The following is a 13,911-nucleotide window of genomic DNA, read 5'->3' on the forward strand; positions in this document are numbered from 1 at the left end:
TCATCACTCACTACAGTTTCATAGGGAATAGAACATGTGAATCGTATTTGTCAGTAATTTCTAACCATTGCGGTAGTGTTTGAAAATAGTATTAAGGACAATAGAGAAATTGGTAACCAATTATTGATCGTAGTTGCGTAAAGTTCATCTCTGAACGAACACCCAAGGTAAGTATTTATATCGTTAAACCGAATGTTGTGCAAAATGTCATATTGTAACTTAACTCGACAAGCAAACCTCGAATGGTATTCGTATAATTAAAAAATTACAATTTCCGTTGCCATTTGTCAGCTACAACTATCGAATGAAACATGACCTTTCTGAATGAGGCATAAAACCAACTTAGCCTCAATGAAGATACCACTACTATGATAGGCTGACTTTTTTGGGAGCTGGGCTGGAACTAAAGGGCTCAAATTTGTACTGTATTATAAGCTACCGGAGCTTAATCTATATTTCGAATTTCAAAAACTTACCTTAAGAGGAAACAGAGGTATATGGGTTAGAAAAACTGGGTAAATTGGTTTGTGTAAATTGCCGTGCGCTCAGATAAAGTAATATTTGGTTCTTTTAGCTTTTAGCTTTACACAAAAGACCTTAGCGTTTATTTAATTTTTTTAATTTTTTTTTTGTTTAATTCAATTTATCAACACAGTATTTGTAGTGAGAAACCCTCAAAGTAAATTACAGTTTTTATTTAACTTGCCATCATTTAAAAGCGAACATACAAAGTTATCTAACTAATTTGTTGACACTTTAATGTGTCCAATTAATGTCTGTCAATCGTATCTTTAAAATTGGTATTTTCTTTAATTTCACGTAAAAACTATATTTTTAAAGAATATATTTTACTCTCATCTTAATTCAACTCCTTTCGTTTATACCTGGAAAAACAATACATTGAACATTGAATCAATGTTAATTTATTATGTCACTTTATTCGATTTTGTTTTGCTAACATTATAGTAATATTAATTTAACAATGAAATTCCCGTTCCCATTGATATATTATGTCAATGTATCAATGTGATTTAGTCCCAAATTACTATGGATTACGCATTAAGCCGAGTATCAAATTAAATAGCCAAAACAGTTTGAATGGAATTTTCTTAGGATGAAGTACTATCGATAAGTGTTGATCGAATAGTTGAAGTCGGCATGTAGACGTTCTTTATTTTTAGTTTTTGGAAAATTATTTAAAAGACTATACCTTTTATAAATAGTCATATTAAAATATCAAAATTTGTATGATTTTATTCAGCATCTGTTGAGGTTATATTATTAAAACTAAATTATAATAATTTATAACTATTAACTATATTGAAACATTTGTGTTTTTAATAACAACAATTAAAAAAACATTTCATAATTCTTTATCTTTCAAAAAATATTTGTATACAATTAGATTACAATTTGTGTATTAACCCATTGTTCTCATTAAATAGGAACAATGTTGAATTAATGATTACATAACATTATGCCAAACGCCCACATTAATTATACAAGGTGACGTCAAGTCTCAAACCTCCTTCCCCTCTCTTATTATTATGTGAAGTGTTCACTTAGCGTCATTGCCATTATATACACTCAACGGCGAATTTCAATATTGTATCACAATAGCTCGAATGTTTTTTTTTTGTTAAGTGTTATTTTATCAGCATGTCGCCGGTGCAATGTCCAATTTTCTGCAGGTTACCTTTACACCTTCTTGACTTGTTTTTGTGCTTGACCTATACAAATGTGTCTTTGGCTGCGGCCACATCCCGTTATTATAAGTTACTTCAAAGACGACGTCGACAATTCCCTTCCTTGTTGTTACCGTCAGTCCGTTTTAGTAACAAAAGAAAAACGTCGTTAACATAACTATGTTCACAAGAAAATATTATTTTTCAGGTACTTCACTACGCTTTTGGGACGACGAGAATAACTTTTAGTCCACACGTTCATTGTCCAAACACCGGATTGGCCGGCATTAACCGTTGGGATTTTCAATTTGAAAGCGACAACGTGTCCCATAGGTCAACACGGCCTCTAACTGGGTTTCACACTTGCAACGTTTAATTTAAAGGCGTTTTTGTGTCAGGCCTTGTGGCCGAACGGTGACATTTTATGTGAATTAACGCGAACACGATTTCCTACTTCATTAGGCAATGTTCCATTTACCACGTTGCTATAACAATATGCATTGTCTTCTTACTTGTACATTTGCAACGCAGCTCCGCCCACAAATAACTCCATTAGCCACTGATGACATGCGTGCTATCTCTCTAAAGTAGCTCGATACTTCTGGAATCCGTCAACACTGTTAAAACTAACACAGCATAGATGAAACTAAAAAGTACATGACAACACGTTCGGTTCAGTAAAACATATTTTTAGATGAATGTATTACAAATGATTCATTTTTATGCTGTGACTACAGTATTTCATTTAATATATCGTGTTTGTTTTTTAAGCTTTGATGGGTAGCTTAGAAGGTATAGGTTTATAGTGATTTGTTTGTCTTTTGTGTCTGTAAACAAAATCATTTTTTTTCTCTGAACCTTTTTACTGGAAAAGTGTGTCTATTAATTAGGAATTATATGCGATTGGTGCTTTGGTAGGTCAAAAAATTAAAAAAAATCAATTCCTTCGACCCAAATTCGGGAAAAAGCAAATACTAATATTTTTTTACTAGATTTGTTTTTCATATGAACCGACCCAGATTGCTTATAAATTATGTAGCACACATCTCCACATACCCACCGGGCAATATATTAAAAAAACTTACATTATCACTGCACAAATATACTGTTTAAAATAACGCTAAACATAAGTAGGAATAAATGTATTTTAATCTAAACTAGTACAGTAAATAGGATGCTTTTTTAAGTGATTCATTCAATATCTCATAGAATTAAATAAGTAATTTAATTACATTTTTTCCCGTAATGTTTTTATACAATGGGATCTTATTTTTTACAAACTTTCCTACAATTAAAGATCGGTCCGCCGCGGACTCTGTACTCTATTTAAATGCATCATTCTGGTTAAACAGACAGCGGCAAACTGATGGTTGTATTTTTTCACAAAGTTCGCGGCGGACTGGAATAATTTTGTAAAATAAAAAAAATATATATATATTTAATATAGACAATACACTGGATTTTCCACACGTATCAGAACTTCTAAAATATTATTATTATTATTATATAATTATCGAACATAAAATATACAAACAATATTGATGACAACATATTGTACTTAATTTTAAAAAAATTTTCATTTTAAAATTGTGCACTGAAAATGACCGATGAAACGGAACGATTGATTGATCTAGTTCGAGAATGCGTTTATTTGTATGATACGTGGCATCCAGATTATAAAAAAAAAACAGAAAAATGGACAGATTCGACAAAAGACTGGTATCAACACTTCACAAAAATGTAAAATTTAATACAATTTTTCAGCCGAGTCTGCAACCACGAATGAGCATTTTCATTTCTCGTTGAAGTACCAAATAAATTTAAAGTAGTGGTGGAATTATAGATAATGGCAGATAATGATATAGTATATTAACAAGCTCGTATCTAAGGTGCCTAGTATATTAAAACATCAAACTTCTGGCTAATATTTTAGTGTTTAATGCTATCTGTATCTGGCTTAAAACAATTCATAAAAATATGACCTCTTAATTTATTGAATTCAATTTAGTTCAGTTCTAGTTTGAACGTTGAGAATACAGCATAGTCGGTGAAACTCCCCAAATTCTATTCTTTTTTTATTTAGTTCATGTACCCATTTTTTTTTTCGTCTTGCTTAACTCAAGGCAAGCAGAAGAATCTAGTCATTTTGTAAAAGAAAATGAAAACAGAAAACGTGAGATAAAAATAAAAAATAAAAAAACAACCAGCAGTACACTCTTGGTTGTGGCAGTTTTCACACTGGTTCGCTCAAACTTGTCCGCATTCTGTTTGACTATCCCAGTCCGCAGCGGACTTGTTGGACGGACGCTGTTCGCGCGGACAGTCCGCTTTCTGTTTGACCGATCCTTTAACCCTCTCTAGTATTAAATATTTTTATAACAAATTTTGAAACTTAAACGATAACGCATATATTATTTTAGAACATTTTTTTATTAAAAATAATTTACTGAAAACGTTGGCTGGTCGATGACCAATTTTGAGTCATTAGTTTAAAAGTTTAAAAGTTAATACGATAGAGTTAATGCACGCAATTAAAAATAACACTAAATTCCACCTATTTCCCCAGCTTAACCTTTAAAGATAAAAAGTAATTATTTGTATACAGCTAACATAGTAAGAAGCCCAACATACTAAAATAAAAGTAGTCAGTAGATGCAATTTTAATAAAATCGCATTCAACATGAAACTGTTGCTATCGGATCCCACTCTAAATATTTCTTAATGTGTTTTGCTTGGTTTAAAATGAACTGGTTTAGAATGAATTTGTTTTTTAATGTGTTGGTTTTTTACTTTGTTTCAGAAAAACCGTAAAAGTCTCGCATTTCGCTCTTCAACTGGTCTTTGGAACAAAACCCGTAAGTACATCCTATTATACGTTTTGGGTGTAGACCTTGTCTTTTTAAAATAACGAGTAATAATAAACTACACGAACCATTATTTCATTAGCCATTATATTTATACAATTCTACATTTATACATGTTTAATAAATATTCTAAAATAATTTAAATTTGACACTTGGGTTGTACTATAGTCATTACTTATTTAATACATAATTTAACTTTATGCAGTATATCAGGATATACCTTGCCACTTAACAATATTGTTTATTAAGAATAAAAAACTAAGTTTCTTTGAACATTTTTCGAGCTCTTTTCTTTTTAGTCATTTTTTGGCTAACACTTTCGCCCCATTAATTTATTTTCAAAGTTTCATTGTTTTTAGTTTTTTTTTAAATCTCAACTGACTTAGAATCCTATAGGATCCTATAGAAACTGATATATCTAAATAAAGTATTATTTACTAAAATTAATGAACGTTTTTAAATGCTGTAGCTATCAAACTTTAATTACTGTTCTCAGAAAACATAATCCCTTTTTCTTAATAATTAACTCCGTATATTATTTTATAATCAGTGAAAATATTGTTAATACATAAACCATATTTGTGTTTACGTTAACGGTTCCCATATAGCGCAGAAAAACATAATTGTGATATAATATTATGAAAAATTTAAATAGTTTTTTTAAAATGTATTTAGCGAACCACTAGCTAAAAACAAAGGTACTCGCAGTGTGTTTCAGTTTAATACTCCCAATGTATGTCCTGATGCATAATTCTTAGTACTTATTGTACTGTACTAGGTATAATATATGAAATAATATCAAATTAAAAATAGAATATGTAATTATATTTTTTGTATTTATCCATAAATAAATTTAAACATCAACCACTTTACCTATGATTGGGAATTTCAATTTGTTAAAAATTTCAAAATTCAGGATACGAGCAAAAAAATGTTAAATTTTCAAAACCCATTTCTCTATAAATCGGCTGAATAAACACGTTGAATATCGTTTCATTTTTTTATTTGACTCGATATATTCAAAATTATTTTTTTTTTACCAAGAAACTCGTTTAAAATTGATAAAACAGAAAATAAAATATAAGACGAGAATTTCAATAATTTCAAACTCTAGATAAAAAAAAAACCTCATCAAATATGTTTAATGAACCGAAATAGGTTATCGCTATTTATGAATATAAATAGGGTACCCAAATTATCAAGCGTAACTATTTTTTTAAAATATTTATTCTAATTTTGTAGAATAAAATTATATATTTATATAAATCTAAAATACCTTTCTAGACATCGACTGAATAGACTGAATTATACAAGCTTAGGTACATAACAAGGGAAGTTTAAAAAAAACGTACATGTGAAGTAGTAAGGACTAAGCACCTATAGTCGGCATTTTTCACCTACCTAACCCGGTTCATCTGTGTTGCTATAAAATGACATTATTATTATTACAGTATACTAAATATAATCCATGTTCCGGACCAGGTAAGGTTAGATTACATAGGTAGGCCTCGTAGAAACCCGGTATCTTAAAATATAAATTATGATTTTCAACCATCGTTATGGTAGACAGTAAATGGTAGACAGTTATGGTAGACGGCTGATTATATTTATAACGAATTCAAAAATCGAACCAAACACAGTTCTCGACGAGATGGCAAAAGACTCAATTAGGAAAATTCATTTAAGATAATAACTATTTTATTTGATATAAATATTTTATTATACATAACATTTTAATTTCTAAACACTATTTATTCGTTTTTTAACAATCGTCACTTTATATTCATATCGAAGTATTTAATGTTCCAGGACAACATAATAGTGTCCAAAAAATTGATTGAAGATAGTGTGATTTTAATTCGACTGTATAATATAATATGTAGGCCACGATCCACACTTTCGGCCAGGTTATTGTTGTTTACTTTAAGTGTGTGCATAAGTATAGATTTTCATGCAGCCCAAAGGGTAACACGTTAATTTTCTCATCATTACTCATTCGGCAACTAACAGCAAATTTTACTCGTTGCATTTGTTCGGCGCCGTGTGTGAACTTAGAAGTGTCTGCATTTGGCGTACGCCACACAAGGCGGCAGTGGTTTATGTTTTAACATAAACATATACACCGGATACCTAAATACACAGGCTTCTTAACAGCTATAAGTTTAATTAGCGCAATGTCGTCCGGACGATTAATTACCGTTGAAAAGCGTTTCCCACTACCACTGTACTGCGTTGCTAAATTCCAGACGGTCACGGTTCAACATAATTTTGATAATAATTATATCTTTCGGATCTTACGTTTAGAATTTAATGTACAATTTTTTTTTTATTTAAGCACCGGCGTTAGTTTGTTGGTTAGTTGAGTTTTGGTTAGGTTTTTGTACTGCGTCGGTATGGAGAGCAAGTGTTGGCTCAAAAATAAAATTGTGTAATGTAACTGGGCTCGACCGAATAATGAGATAAGTTGAGTAGTGCCCAAGTTACATTCTGTACACGATGATCTATGACTACAACTTCGAACACACCCGTTCGTTTTGGAATTCATTTTCTAACGAATCTCTCATGCAAGGTCGACCGAATGGTTAAAAATATACATTGGATTTGTTTGGCGCAATAATAATGCGCAGGCGGTCGACTTTATATATTATAATGTATTTCACTACTTGACATTGTCGATATTTTACCTCAGCGTGGTGGTTGTTTACACACGACAGCTTGTTTCACACTGTTTACAAACGCTGTGAACAAACCGAAATAATAAATTTGATGTTATCAAGTAAAATACGGTTTATTTTCTCACCAAAACTGTGATTTATCTAACGGGTTCCATTGATAAATATGTCATTACCTAGTATCGTTCCCGTTCATTCTCACCTTATTATTAAAAACAAAATAAAAATATAGCTAAAACAAAAAAATCACACACATTTTTTGTCTAAACTAACTTGTAATTAACTGATAATAACGCGATTTTTTTACCACATAAGATCTAAACCACCGTTCGTTGGAATTCATTTTCTCTTGAACATCAAGTAGTGGCCCGTAGTTGGGAAGTTTAAACAAACCATATTAAAACATATCAATTTTTTTATAAACTCCGGCAAAACAGTGCTGATAGAATTGTCAACGGTACTCGAATTTTCTACTAGGTGCGTTGTATGTTAAAATATTGTAGTGTTGTAAACGCTTCATACGGCTTTGAATAAAACCTCACATCCGTGTTACATGTAAAATTCTTTAAAAAGCCACACTTATTAACAGTAAATATAAAACCGCGATCCATTATGGAAAACGATAACCTTAACACTAAATGTGTATTATATTATAATATTATTCTGCACATAATGTTGGGGTGAACAAAATTATCTGCTCACGACAATAGTTCTGTGTTTGTAGTGCCACAGCTGTTGTGTGAACAACGTTTTTGGTCGCCTCGACACGGGTGCAATGAAATTGCATAATCAGAACGCCGTTTATAAAGCTTCACCGGTCCAAATCATTTGTTGTTGTCACCCTGTTGACCTAGAGGCATAGTGGTATTCTCGAGGGTGTTTAATCACGGCTACTCTCTAACTCATCCCATTAGCCGTTTTATTTTTACTTATTTTTTGCGCCCCATAATCGAATTTGTCCAGCTGAATTATTCTGTTTTGTACCCGTCACACGTTGTCTGCATGTTATGCAATAAAACATAAGAAACGAAACGGACTTAAATTGGAATATTTTCTACGTAACGTCATTTGCACAAAACAAGTGTTTCTATTTTTTTTTGTCCTGTTCAAAAGAGCATCGATTGACTACACGTCGAATCGACACAGTCGCGTTTCTATTTATTATTCTGAAAGACCTTATTGGAAACTGGGCGAACGTTCGGCAAAGTGCGAGCTGCTCCGTTGCAGTACGTTCACACGCCCTCGATGATACAAATAATCATATTATACATCATGACCGTCGTCTGTCTGTGTAATTTATTATTTATTAGCTTGTCCTCTTAAATAATAATAATCGCATCGCCGTTGCACCGCCATCAACCGTTCCATCTGACCACCGCCGTCACGACAAAGGTACCTACCGTCGGCCGACCGCACTAGGTTAACCGCGCCCGAACGACATTAAAATATAATATATTATTATTGTGATGTACTATGAAAATATAAGGACCGGACACTGTATATTGTGTGATGCGGAAAGCGAAAAGGGACCTCTTTCCAAAATTGAGTTAGTGCTATTTCTCTGAATATTGATTGGTTTTCGAACAATTTCATTCACATCTTTGTAGCTAAAAAAAAAATGATTTAGTTATTGCACGTCGGAGTTTGCCTACAGGAATACTTTGCGCGTTTTTTGGAAAATATTTTTGGCGTTTTTCTCGAAATCAATTTTGCTGACAATAGGTCTATTTTCGCTTTCTGCATAACATAATACAGCCACAAAAAGACAGACGGCTCCACCCACCAAGTCGTGAAAACGATAAATGAATTCATTACACAGACGAATTATTATTAAAGGCGATTAAAGGTTTTTAAAAGAACTAGAAAAATGTTACTAATAATAATATTATGGTGACGGAAAAGTTGTTTATCGATCGACCGTCGTGTGTATGCAATTTAAATAACTGTAGCTATATTATAATTCTATACATACTTGTGTATGAGTTCGTATATTGCGAATTACCCATATGTGTAATAAATATAAATAATATTTTTATGAATGAAAAAACTATGTGATAATGACGTTAATATGAAATAATAAATCAAACATGTTGAGTGTAAAACCAGCTCGCAATCGGCTAAAACCAGCTCGCGGACAAGGTGTCGGTCAAGTAAAAATACACAATATTATATTGTTTTGGCGGTTAATCGCGAAACAAGGGAAATCTATTATGCCATTGAAATATTCGTTATAGTAGTTCATATAAAATGTATATTAAACATTATGACCCGCTTGACAATATATAATATATCTCTTGCATTACTTAAATATTATTTATTTTTACGTACTTTTTTGTTCATCTCGGTGGTGATAAATAGTTTGTCCAACTGAATGTTTAGTTTAGGCAAATATATATTTAGTAATTCTGACTATGAATTTATTGTCCCCCTTTATTGACCATAATTTCAGTTGATTCAACTATATATTTTTTCAGTGTACGTTTGTTTGCAAATCGAATGTCAGGTAGATTTAATTATATTGCACATTTTCTATTTATCCGTTTATTTGTACTTATACTTTATCCGTTATTGAGGACCAGTCGATTAGTTTCAAATTGCCTCAATAGATTTTTCTTTTACAACACTCATAACTACCGTGAATAATGGTTATTAAGAATAATAAAGTAAATTAGTATAGTTTATGTACCGATTAAGGCTTTTGCAAACTAATCTTCGCCCAAAGTTGTGTACGTTCTGAAAGTTACGTGGTCTTATGTCCTGCGCAACTTCTATAACTTAATAAGGTCGTTAACCGAATATATTTTTGAAAGCTTTATCATAAATCATAAACATATTCTTGGTAATTAGTTATTTTCATTTTGGATCTCAACGGTAGAAAACTGTTAAAAATGTATCTTCTCTAAGGACAAGTTATTATTATTATGCCTAAATCTTTATAAACCATTAAGTTTTCTTTGAAAAGGCACAAATTCAGGTATAATTATTATATTTTTTTCCGGTCTCGACTCAATTTTTTTAGATCTTACTGTAACAGCTGTCTCAAAAAAATGTTCTTTTTTCTCTCAGTAATGTACATGCTAATCAACCAAACTTCGTCAGAAAAGTAAAAATCAACATTAACTGTTCAACATTTTCACTTTTATATTTTGAAATATCCATACTTCATCCCAGCTGCAGTATTTAATAGAGTTGTTTTCTGATAAAATTAACGTTTTCAAATAACATTCAAGACATTCTGTCTGGCTGTATACACATTTTTGGTGCAAACGATATTCTATAAAATTATTTCGAATAACGCCATTGGGCATACCTGTATTATTGAATATTGCACCAATTTAATGGTATTTCTAAAAGAAAAACATTTCATGCTTAGAAGTCACGTTTTTCTTTGTCATTTTAAATGTATATATCACATAGAACTCGGTTTTAAAACCTAGTTTTTGTCGCTCGTTATACAAAACTGGAACTAGTTTCAAGGAAAAAATTATTTTAAGTCACAAAATGTAATATTTTAGTTTCGCCATTATTTGAACTAAACCAAAATAATTTCACTTGTTATTATTCGAAACACCAGTTAGTCTTCACAAGACTAGGTTCATATTTGTTTACTATCCATTTAGTCTTAACTCTGGCCTGACACTGACAACAAAAATATTAAAAAGTGACCATCTAATTACAATATAATACACCAAATCAATAAATGTCGGTGTTTCAAAGTTACACCACATAAACTATTATTAGTTAAAGGAAACCACAATTTCAAGCAACCATTATTCAATAACACTAATGATAGTTATATATTATATTTCATGTTTTGGGATTTTTAAGTAACATAAATATGTAATACCGCTAATTTGTAAATTAAAAAAAAAAAAACAATGAAGTAAAAATATAAATAACAACGAATTGTAGTTTTAATCCGTTTATGGCAAAACAGTGATACAATATACTTGCATGGTGTTAAATAAAAGCTTTTCTAAAATTAGATTCATATCATAAATGTTTGTTCTTAGTTTTAATTTAGTGTAAGTATACATAACTTGTATTTGTTAAATCTTGTATGAAATTAATTATTTCAAATGTAAATAAGTACAACAGAGATTACTGTGTAAAACATTGCACAAGTCATTAAATAAGAGACAGAGGTTTGAATAAATAATAATTAATTTTACGGATTCATAAAATCAAGAATAGCCGGCTAATGATGCGGAAAATAAGGAAAAGATAAAGTTACGCAGCAATGTAAAACATAACTAACCTATTTTACCCTTCCCTGTGTATAAACACAGCACTGAATCAATATTGCCGTTGTCCGTGTATAATATTATAATATACTATTCGCGTGGACATTAAAGTAATTATCATTTTTAAATATGTCTGGCTTGTATTTTATTGCTTTGTTCCAAAAAGTGTTCAATATATTACAGGTATAATATGTGACTTCCAATGAAGGTATAAACGCATCTACATTTTATTCATGATACAATTAAATCGTTGCCGAATAGCTTTACTATAAGCGTCTGCATACAAATAGAAGTTCAGGAATAAAATAAACGAGCCCGCCGAATAAAAAAAGCATTTCCTTTTTTTTTAATGTCGTTTAAAACGAAAATAAGTAACATCATCGGCACGTTCGAATATTCCACAGCGCTTTATGGGGACCGTTAATGCCTGTATATTTTGAGGTACAGTCAGCGCATTGCAATGATCAGGGATTTGGTCGATACACAACGAGAATCCTAAGTTGGCTATTGTCATTTATTTAAGCACATAATGGCATATAATAGAGTAATAATAATATAATATTATTTTACAAAAAGTCCGCATAAAACACTGGGTAAATCGATCCGGCAGAGCATGTGTAAAAGCAAAACGAAACCGATACAAGGAAGCTCAGTTTTACCTTAAGCGTACCTCGAAAAACATTCCACTATTACATTGTCTTTTAAACGTTAAGTGCACCAGAGTACTAGTTGTTGAGTTCAAAGCTGGGTCAAAATAACTATATGTTTTGTTAAATAAATAACGTTCACATGAAATCTGCAGGTCATTTTTATCATTCCTATGCGTCGGACCGCTCGGACAACGACACATAACATTATTCTAAACGTTTGTTTCTCATAAACTATAACCGTACTATAAATGTATAACCGCAGTACACATAACACGTAATAAAGTAAAATAAATTCCATTAAACTAATTAATTACCATCTTATTATCGATGCCTACGTCCGGTAAAAAATCATATCGGTTACTTAAAGGTTGTTGGGCTAAATTCATCATTACATATTTAGGTACACATATATTTTATAAGTCAAGTAATTTCAACCGCCCGCTAAAAAATTATAAATTAGCAGTTACTGAAGCGTTACCAAATCACGGTTATACACTAAGGCGTTCCGATGGAAAAGGATTGATTAGAGCGATAAAGTTGTTTAGTAATTTATTTCGCAGGCACTAGTATTGTTAAATGCACTTGACAGTTGACCATCGATAGAAAAAAGTTTCTACTAAGGCCGATGAGTAATTTATAAAAGACGGCAAAATTTTGAACTGCTTCGACTGCTACGCTATTTATTCGTTTAATTTTTGTACGGTACAATGTACAATCTAAAGAGGAAGACGAACGAAAATCAAATATTTATATTTGTATCTGCCCTCCCCAGTAGTGGCAGCCACGTGTAGTATGTGCAGTATACATAGTATATTATGTATACATAGTTAAACCAATCCCAGTTAAGTTACATATTATTTGCACACGTGCCGCCTCGTGCAAAAATTCGCTGGAAAAAAACCGACTAAATCCAATTTCACAGTATAAACCGACCCAGTAACATTTTTTGTGATAAAAAGATCACTTCCTTTTTATTTTTTTGTCATGTCTTACCACATCTAGAGTACGCTCAAACTCTTCATTTTATATAGACAAATGTATAATAATATAAAATAATATGTATTGTTTACAGTTTATTATAGTCATTTTCCCTAAAAGTCCTTTGTTCAGTAATTATTTAAAAATCGAATTTAACTAATATAAACAAATATATATTGTATAGTTTGATTATATATAGTTGTATGGTTTAATAAAATATCTTGACGGTAACTATGTTGTTTGTAGTGTATGTATTCACACTTGACTAGCGTGAACGGCTATAAGTGAGAAACTCACTCAACATTTAGCGGGGTAGGTTATGCAATATTCGTGTACATGCAATAGTACCGAATTAGATACACTCGATTATAAATTCCATCACAGTATGGGCTGTAACATGCGTGACTATATTGTTAATACTCGAGATTTGAGGCTAAGGAATAAATTGCATAAAAAAAAACGATTTTTTAATAAAAGTTGACCGTGAATAGTTTTCGACGCTTTGAGATTACTTAGTCATGAAAAATTTAAGTGCACAGACACCATAAATGCTTACCAGGAAGTATATGTGGCGTAAGTAATAAATTATACATACCCAAAGACCAAATGTATGTGCTGTGACAGGAATGTATTATTAGTTTATGAATATACGATAAGTACAGGTCCATAAAGCGATCGGACCATTTCTACTGACCTTAATGATAATGCGAATAACCGCGAGAATCAAATATTTAGAGTACCTAATGAGGTTTTGTACCTTGTTTGAAATGTGTATGATGATACAATAATGAGATGGAATGAATAATGTTTAGTATTGT

General features: G+C 31.3%; 2 protein-coding genes across 4 annotated transcripts in view; one reads left to right on the plus strand and one right to left on the minus strand.

Moving 5' to 3' along the window:
- Window positions 1–13,911, minus strand: part of LOC126844480 (tryptophan--tRNA ligase, cytoplasmic) — a 206,356-nt gene that overhangs the window by 137,689 nt on the left and 54,756 nt on the right. The window lies entirely within an intron of this gene.
- The window catches only part of LOC126844474 (uncharacterized), a 274,285-nt gene that overhangs the window by 112,740 nt on the left and 147,634 nt on the right, over window positions 1–13,911 (plus strand). For all 3 annotated transcript variants that reach the window (XM_050582703.1, XM_050582705.1, XM_050582704.1), the window contains one exon: window positions 4,486–4,540. The gene's annotated coding sequence lies outside the window, so the exon portion shown is untranslated. The remainder of the gene's footprint in view (window positions 1–4,485; window positions 4,541–13,911) is intronic.

This window comes from Adelges cooleyi, unplaced genomic scaffold, assembly GCF_023614345.1.
Source record: "Adelges cooleyi isolate 19-005CV unplaced genomic scaffold, UGA_ACOO_1.1 ACOO_flye_CR_arks_rails_tigmint_CR_PRNA_651, whole genome shotgun sequence".
Lineage (NCBI taxonomy): Eukaryota > Metazoa > Arthropoda > Insecta > Hemiptera > Adelgidae > Adelges > Adelges cooleyi.